The following is a 7,814-nucleotide window of genomic DNA, read 5'->3' on the forward strand; positions in this document are numbered from 1 at the left end:
TGATTTTGAAGCTAAATAGTATGGCTTCTAGTACTTGATAGGCCGCTATGTACATCAAAGCCCATATGTCTTGTGAAAATTTTTCACCACCATCCCCTCTTCATCATTGCTCTCATTATCCTCATCTCTATCTTGCTCCTGCTTATGGCACTCTTTGCTCTAATCTACATCACCCCCTACTCTGCTTCCTCCCTTTCTAACCACCCAGTTAGGTTGTTGTCCCTATAGATGCAAAAGATTCAAGCTTAAAATAACTTAGAAATTTTCATCCATTTAATAAAAGAGAGAACTTAACAAATTTTTTGTACCATGATTTCACATAATTGATGCTATTTCATAATGCCTTACAGCCACAAGGAGCTTATTATAATGAGACTCATAAGCTATCTTGCGGGGCTAGTGAGTGTTCGCGGCCAAGAACACTCAAGTGCAAAATGACAACACTATGAGTATTAGATATATTTAGTGCTAGATAGTCACATATAAAATTAAAGTGAAAAAACATACACACTTATATAATATGCAATCACTTTATTTGGATTTATTATGTCTTCCTTTGTTGTGGGCTAAAGATCCCGTGCTCTAGCCTACTTTGGACTTCTATACACTCTTGACCATGTGCGATCATCGGCATTGTCTTAGGATCTAAGCCTTACTCTAACCTCTCCTTATTTTTTGTTTCCCTATGTCTAACCATGACTCTCTTACTGGAAAGCGCATTTCTAATCCTTTCTTAAGCGCAATGTTCTGTAGATCTCATATGTTGGGGACTAGGATACTTCCCATGCTCTATAATAATGTTGCCTATAGTGCATTCGAGTCTTGGTTTTTGAAGGCTAAAAAACAATCTCTATAGTTTACCCACACTATAGTGTGCAAGTAGCCCATGAACTCCTTTCTCATAGAATCTTGGAGAAGCCCATGAAAGAATTTAGCTGGTACACTACAACAGAAACGAGGCATAGACGCGCATGTTAGACGCGCAAATTCAGGCACGTCTATCATCGCGTCTGTATGTGCGTGTAAATAGACGCGAATTTTATGTCTATATACCCCCGCAAACAGACGCGAATATAGACGCCTTTTCAGATGCATCACTACAACAAGCAGCAGTTATGCGCACTAAAATTTTAAATTTTTTTAAAAAATATAGATGCAATTGCGTGTCTATATTTGCGTCTAATTTACATGTAAAATTACATCTATGTGCGCATGTATATGCGCATCTATAAGGGCATTTAACTGTGCATATATAAGCGCGTCTATAAGCAATCTGTGTTTTATATACACGCGCTTCTATATGCACGCACAAACGCGCACTAAGATTTTAAAAAATTTTGAAAAATATTACTGGTGTGTCATTCTTTTCAAAGTAGTCCCGTCTTGCGTTTCTTTTGGGTTTTTTTGACAGGCACACAACACAACGAGAGGAGAAAGGAAGAGGAAAAGAAGAAAGGGTAAAGAGAGGATGAAGCAAGAGGCAAAGAGAAAAGAGAGGGAGGAGAAGGAGTTTGTAGCCCTGTCACCACCCATCACAACACCGATTCAAGGTGAGTCCTTCTTCTTGTCTCTCTCACTCTCTCACTCACTCACTCTTTCTCTCTCTCTCTCTCCCTCTCCCTCCCTTCCTCCCTCCCTCTTTCTCTCTCTATCTTTGCTTTGAGTTGTATTTTGCTACCTTCTTAGCTTTTGGTATGTTTGTTGCGACGAGGAGAATAGCCAAAGAGCAAGGAGATGGAGGAGAAGGAGTTTGTAGTTGTGCCACTGCCCATCACAATAAATATTCAAGGTGAGTCCTTTTTCTCTTCTCTCTCTCTCTCTCTCACTACAACAAAAAGGCCTCATAGACGTACATTTAGACGTGATTTTTGAATATAGAGAAAAACTTACGGGCACGTCTATCCACCCGTCTATTTGCGCATCTACCATTTCGCATCTATAATCGCATGTATCAATGAATTTACACGCACAAATAGACGTGCAATACACGCACATATACATGCACATATAGACATGCTGGTAGACACGCTTTTACAAGCACTGATAGACGCGAATGAAAAACAAAAAATATCATTTTAAAAAAAGATATTTAATTTATTTTTTAAATTTGAATCATGAAGCGTGTGTATAAGCGCATGTAGTCTGCATTATAGACGCACGAATAAACGCGAATTATCTGCAATTTAGACGCGCTGATAGACGCGCAAAACAGAACTGGAAAAAAAAACCAGCCATACATCAAATTGTGTATTTGGAAAAAAGACAATGTATCTTACGGGCACAAGAATTGAAAATAAAAGTTCATGTATTCATTATATATCAAAGCATTTACAAGGGAAGTTTAAGTGCTTGCGACCTAAAGCATGACCACAAGCAGTAGGCTCAAAGAGATATCATACATATACAAGAAAAGAAGGCCTCATGAGGAGGTATGGTGCTCCTCTACGAATCTGAAGAGAAAACATCCTCGCTAGTACCACCATGGCTACTAGCGTCGCTATCCCCCTCCTCACACTATTACATAATGATGTTTTATGTCAATTACGTTGCATTGCTACTCACATCACTATGATACATAACTTGTACATGGCTTGCAACAATGGAGTTTGTGCAAGTTAAGTAACTAGAAGTGCATTATTTAGGAGATGTTGTTTAACATTGACCAATGCATCAATGAAATGACAATGTTACTTAAGCAATATTTGTAGCAAATGAAAATGTGAGAGTAACCCACCATTTTTTTTGTTCCTCCTAGCCAATGTGCCATGCTTTCTCTTTCTTTCTCTCTCTCTCTCTCTCAATCATACAAACTCTCTCTTTCTTTCTCTTTCTAAAAAATGCACGTCCAGCACGTCTATTTGCGCATCTAAGATGCAGCACAGACGCGCTGTCAGACGCGCATCCCAGGTCAATGCGTGTGTATAATTGCGTGTAAACTGCAGGTCAACCTTCTGTGTAGCATGTGTATCATCGCGTGTACACTGTAGAGCACACGCACTAGCACACGCACTCTAAGACGCGCCCTCAGACGCTCTGAGAGGAAACAATTTTTGCGTCTATGTCTGTCTCTACACTGAGATGTAGACGCGCTATTAGATGCACTCGGTCGGGCGATTTTAGGCCGACGACCGCCATTGATGATTTACAAAATACAATACATAATGGAATCAAAAATCCTAAATAAACAGACAGAGCAGAGAGAGAGAGAGAGAGAGAGAGAGAGACTCACCTTGGGTGTTTGGTGTGGCGGGTGGTGGCGCTTCTTCCTTCTCCTTCATCCTCTTCTTGGTAAGTTACCCTCCCTTGATACTTGCTTGCTTGCTTGCTGCTTCTTCTTGTTCTCCTCTTTCTTGTTCTCTCTTTCTTCCTCTCCTTGGCTTTCCTTTTTCCCTTCTTGTGTGTTTAAAATGAAAGAAGAGGTGAGTCATGAGGAGGTGAGGCATGACTAGGTGAGGCATGAAGACACTGCATGTCGGCTAAACTCAAGCTTCAGAACCGCAAAAAACGCAGGAAAGGAAAGGCGCAGTTTGAAAAGAAATGATTTAAGTATGGTTTGAATTTTGACGTTGTCGTATTGCTGCGCATTCGAGGTGTGAAAACCACCCAAAAGTTGTGCGTGTGATTTGATACTTTGTACATACTTAGTTGTTATGTTTGCTCTTTCATTCTATGCTGAAGACAGAGAAGAACATGGATTTTTTGATATTTTAAGATATGCCGATTATGGGTTTTGTGAGGAAGTACTAAACTATTTCCAAGAGATGCAAATCGAAGTACATTGGAGGATAAATATGCCAAATGTGGGAGCTTGCTTGATGTTCAGCACATGTTTGACTGCATACCACAATGTAATGAGTATTTTTTGGAGTTTCCTTATCCTTGGCTATGTTGTCAAGGGAATTCAACTATTTGCGTCCATGACGAGGGTATATGGCACTATGGTGGACTTACTAGGATTTTGGCTTGGCAAGTGGGAACAACATTAAGCCTACTCCTTTTCATTTGTGTGCAATACACCACATGCAGAGTATTGTAGTAAAAACTGAACTTGGTTAAAACTCTTTGTATAGAGTATGCTGCGGTGAATACTCTCTATATAGAGTATGCTAAAAACAAAGGCGATCTTTTTTAGGATTGATTATGGAAAAAGGTACCAAAAATGATTGGAGGGAAATCCGGAAAGGGGGGAGTTTTGAATGTGGGAACAGAGGAGGATGGCATGGGGGCGCGGAAATCTGAGGAAGAGTATTCGAGGATTGATGGGGAGGAAAACAGGGAGCGCTGGGGTAGCAATATGAACGTCAAGGACGGCGACGGAAGAACTGTGACGATGGAGGAAAACTGAGAGGAGCACAAGTATCAGTTGCTTTGAGCAGATTACAAAACCCATAAAATATACGACTATGGATATATTAAAGACATGGACTAATGTTGGTCTGATATATACTCGGGAGGATATGTTTACTTCACAGACTTACCCCAAGGACGAGATATCACATGCTGATGGTGAAAAGCAATGGATGTCTCATCTGATTTAACAGAGCTTGGAAGGTCGCCTGTTGCTATTTTCTGTGCTGGTATCAAGTCAATTCTTGACATTCCCAGAACGTTAGAGTACCTTGAGACTGAAGGTGTTACTGTTATTGGATACAAGACCAATGAATTTCCTGCTTTCTTTACTCGCCACAGTGGCTGCAAGGTACCTTGTCGTGTTGATTCTCCAGACGAATGTGCAGATATCATATCATGTCTTCGATTTTCGAGGCTTATGCAAACTTGTTTAGGGGAAAGAACCCCAACATGACCCTCCCCATAGGGTCTCATACAAGGTGCGAACTCTAGTTTGGATTTATAGAGTGGACTACTCCTTGGGGTGCCAATCCCGGAAGAACATGAAGCAGCTGCCAAGCCGATTGAGTCAGCAATCAGTAGTTCTTTGCAAGAAGCATTGGAGCAAAAGATTAGTGGAAGCACAATCACCCCCTTTTTACTCAAAAGAGTCAATGAAATTACTGGTGGAGCCTCGCTTGCTGCAAACATAGAGCTGGTTAAGTCTTCTGCAAGGGAAGTCTGATGACAATGTGACCATCATATTGAATGATATCTCATCGTGGTTGGATGACAGAATAAGGTCCCAGTCCGTTCATGACTGAAGATTTCCATCTTCATATGTACTAAATTATTGTTACCCGAGGGGACACTTACCGAGTATCGATGTTTCGTATTAAGGAGTGATTTTGCTGGTTTTTCTCCTATGCCAAGAACAGATTTGTGACTTCAAATTCCTTATAGTACTGGACATTATTATGATCTGTACTAAAACTGTTTTCTAAACCTCTTGTATATACCTCTGAGGATCTTCTGTATTCGTCTTTTATTGCTGCTGTAACTATTTTGAAGAAATATAAATATGATCCTTTGTGGAGGCCGCCACTATTGACGATCTATCATTCTATCATGAAATTATTCAAAGTCCTCAGTGGTTGCGACTTGGCTTTCGAAAACCCTTCGACAATTTTTGGTGAACCTGACGTGAAAGCGTTGCAGAAATTTCAGGATGGGAGACACTTCAGCCTCTATTTCAGCTTCTTCTACAATTCCTGCTACCTCTACTTCAGCTCCATCTATGACTGCTGCGTCAAGTACTTCAACGGAGGATCTAAAAAAGATTTTGCAGAATATGTCCATGTATATGCAGCTCCAAAATCAGCAAACACAATTGTATATGCAACAGCAACAACAATTGCATCAACAACAGTTGTCTCAACAAAGGCAACTCTATTCGGAGCAGGAGAATGCAAACAGCGCGACTAAGGCTATTGAAGCAGTTGAGAGTGAGAAGAAGCTATTTGATGGGCGTAATGTTTCGGCATATTTGAAGACATATGAAATCAAGATTTGGAGTTCTTGCTGGACTTATGAGTAAGTACTTCCTTCGTATTGTCACACCTGCTTTGAGGACAAAGGTGACTGATCTTTTTATTCAAAATACACATTGGCAAGATTTTAAGAAGGCTCTAAAAGAAGAATACTTCCTTGAGGACTTTGGTATGGCTACTCGGCGGTCATTCCGAGAGTGGGTCTACATGCCAAACAAAGGTCTTGGGTCTACATGCCAAACAAAGGTCTTGCTGCTTCGGAGTTGATTCGAGAATTCGAAGAGAGGTATAGTCAGCTTGATGCTATTGAACAAAGAGCATTGGATGTTGAAAAAGTTGAGCTTTTCTTGCAAGCTGCAGATCCTGCTCTTCAAGAAGAATTGGGTGAGCTTCTTGAAGATCGCACGAAGCCTATGGGTCTTAAAACTGATTGGCAGGATGCTCAGGATGCAGTCTCGACTTTGACTAAGAGGAGGATATGGAAGACTCGCTTACAGAATGGTTCCATGACACCTACACCATCATCTGCTCCTATGTCTACTTCTATCCTTGTTATTTCTTCTCCTCCTCAGCCAGTTTCTTGGCCTATGCCAGTGCCTACTATTTTCACTCCACCTATTCCTCCTGTTCCACGACCGATGCCTACACCTTCTGCTCCTAAACCATCCGCTCCATCGGTGCCTACCTCTATTGATGATATAATCAAAGGCATCACAGATTTGACACTTGAGTACGTCAAAGCGGAGTTGGTGGGTAAGTTGAAGGAGCAGTTTGCTTCGACTATGCCTACTACTTCTTTTAGTGCTCCTACTGCACCTAGGAGTGCTCCTAGTGCACCTAGGAGAGATCGGAGATGTATTTGGTGTGATAGTACGGAGCATCAGCATTGCAGGGATTGTGACTCTTTCCAGGATGCAAGGAGGCAGAATTTGGTATATTGGGGGCAATATGGTAAGATTTGGTTGACTGAGACAGGAGCTCCACTTGCTACCAACTTTGGTAAAGGTGGAATGAAGAAGTTAGTGGAGGACATGGCTGCGCGTACTTCTTATGTGACGGCTAGAGGTGATGCTTCTGCATATGGAGTACAGATTGAGAAGGGATCAGAGACTCAGTCCGCACTATGGACTTATGCTATGGAGACTGCAAACAAGGGGAAAATTCAGCAAACTGTTTTGACTAGTGCAGGTTCTAGCATCAGATCAGAGACAGGTTGGGACTCGCCTGTTGACAGGTATTCTATTTATGCTTATTTGGCTAAATCTCATGGTGCAGATGTATTTGTTGAGGAGAAGCGTAAGAGGGATGAAGAAAATCCAAGTGCAGCTAAGAAGACTAGAGGAGGTGAGTTTGTTACTCCACCTACTGCAGGACCGTCTTCAAGACCAGGGCCAGATCGACAGATGGAGGATGCTTAAAAGAGAGAAAAGAGGCAAGAGCCTAGAGAGAGAAAGCAGCCAGGATTCAGATTGATGTCCGATATTGAGACATCTACAGACATGAAGAAAATCTTTAATGATAAGATACTTGGCAGTGAGGTGACTTTCACTATTTCTGAGTTTTTGGGCATCTCAAAAAGAGAGTTTCAGGATCAATTTCAGGAGGTCCTGAAGAGGAAAAGACATGCATTGACTACCACTGATACTCAGGGAGTTTTGATTGGAGAGTTGGATGAGGATGATGATGAGGTTATGGTTGATAATGCTTCTGTTTTGCCACAGGTAGAGAAGAGGGTTCAGCCTATTCATTATGTTGAAATTGATGAGCCTGTTTTGATACCGCGTAGTCACTTTTCGCGGAGCCATTGGGCTAGGGCAACTACAGAGACGATGGTAAAGATTGGAGAGAAACAGGTGCCTTATGTTGCGTTGGTTGATCATGGTTCAGAGATTAATCTCATAGTTCGTGGAGTTTATGAGAGTAACAGATGGCCTA

The 7,814-nt window shown here is 41.4% G+C and overlaps 1 pseudogene; it reads left to right on the plus strand.

Moving 5' to 3' along the window:
* Window positions 1-4,516: 4,516 nt before the first annotated feature.
* LOC148033080 (pseudouridine-5'-phosphate glycosidase pseudogene) lies at window positions 4,517-5,074 on the plus strand (annotated as a pseudogene).
* The last annotated feature ends 2,740 nt before the right edge of the window (window positions 5,075-7,814 follow it).

This window comes from Lygodium microphyllum, chromosome 8, assembly GCF_053477565.2.
Source record: "Lygodium microphyllum isolate KBCC chromosome 8, Lygodium_microphyllum_v1.1.10, whole genome shotgun sequence".
NCBI lineage: Eukaryota > Viridiplantae > Streptophyta > Polypodiopsida > Schizaeales > Lygodiaceae > Lygodium > Lygodium microphyllum.